This window comes from Cynoglossus semilaevis, chromosome 2 (assembly GCF_000523025.1).
Source record: "Cynoglossus semilaevis isolate Cse_v1.0 chromosome 2, Cse_v1.0, whole genome shotgun sequence".
NCBI lineage: Eukaryota > Metazoa > Chordata > Actinopteri > Pleuronectiformes > Cynoglossidae > Cynoglossus > Cynoglossus semilaevis.
Genome location: NC_024308.1, coordinates 19,036,523 through 19,038,060, shown reverse-complemented (window position 1 = coordinate 19,038,060; position 1,538 = coordinate 19,036,523).

The following is a 1,538-nucleotide window of genomic DNA, read 5'->3' as shown; positions in this document are numbered from 1 at the left end:
AACACCTCGGATCTATCCTGAGAATTGCCACAACAAATATTAACACCAGACATTGATGCACTTGCAAAAAAAAAAATGAGACCAACAACACTGTTCCCACTGAAGCTGAATGTTAGTTTATTACTGCGTTATTAAATTAATAAATTTGGATTTTTTTTTTTTTTTTTGCTTCCTGTTTTTACATTTTATATTAGTCCACACAAAACCACCATTCTCCTATTCTGACCCGGCCCCCCTGAAAAATTTTAGAAACCATTGTGGCCCGCGAGTCAAAAAGTTTGCCCACCCCTGGTATAGATAAATAAATAAATATTACCAGGCACTGAATCATATTTCAATTCGTGGTCACCCCTGGCTCGCTATATTTGTATTGTTTTATACTGAAAATGAAAATGAAGAGTTTGGATAATATCAGCATATTGCATATGCGGCAAAAAGTTAATATTTGACATCCCTACTCATTACTTGTTTTTTGTTTTGTTTTTTTCCGACCAGGGCAGATGACAAAATGACGTAAGAGATTTAACTAACAAGTTAGTGAGTCAAGTACAGAGAGAAATGAATGGTTTATAGGTGAGCAAACTCGCAGCTGCAGCATGGAGGGAATCATTCCTGAGGACGATACATCAGCTAGGAGGAGAAGCAAGACGTTCCTCAGTCCATGGCCTTATTTTAGAGAAATGTTCAACATGCATACAGGTGTGTTACATGGTGGTTTGTTGTTAATTGCATTGACCTATGTATAAACCATAAGCTTCCATTCAGTTCTAACTGGTGGTGGGGAGTACAGCAAATATATATACTCTGGGTGTGAAAGAACAAAGCTACTTCAGTTCCCCCCCCTGTTGGGTGGGGCCTTGGGGTCAACTGGGAAAGTGTCTGAAAGGGCTGTTGCGATCCTCATCAGGAATCGATAATTGTATAACAGCACGTCCAAATATCAATGCTTTACACTTCTATGTGCTGCTGTTCTTCTCCCTTTTAACCATGTACACTCGCTTCTGTTTCATTCTTCCTACACCAAAAAACAGAGACGGGAAAAAACAGTGGACCCCACATTGACCATGCAGAAAATTGCACAATAACTACTAGCTCTGTTATTACTTATATATTATGAATTATATATTATTTATATATCTATTCATCCCCAAAAAACCATAGTTATGTTATTGTGTCATCTACCTTGCAGAAAATTGCACAATAACTACTAGTTCTGTTATTACTTATATATTATTAATTATCCATCCATCCAACCATCCATCCATCCATCATCAACCGCTTATCCGGGGCCGGGTCGCGGGGGCAACAGTCTGAGCAGGGACACCCAGACTTCCCTCTCCCTCGACACTTCCTCCAGCTCTTCTGGGGGGACCCCAAGGCGTTCCCAGGCCAGCCGAGCGACGTAGTCGCTCCAGCGTGTCCTAGGTCTTCCCCTAGGTCTCTTCCCAGAGGGACGGCACCCGAGCACCTCCCGAGGGAGGCGTCCGGGGGGCATGCGATGTAAATGCCCAAGCCACCTCAGCTGACTCCTCTCGATG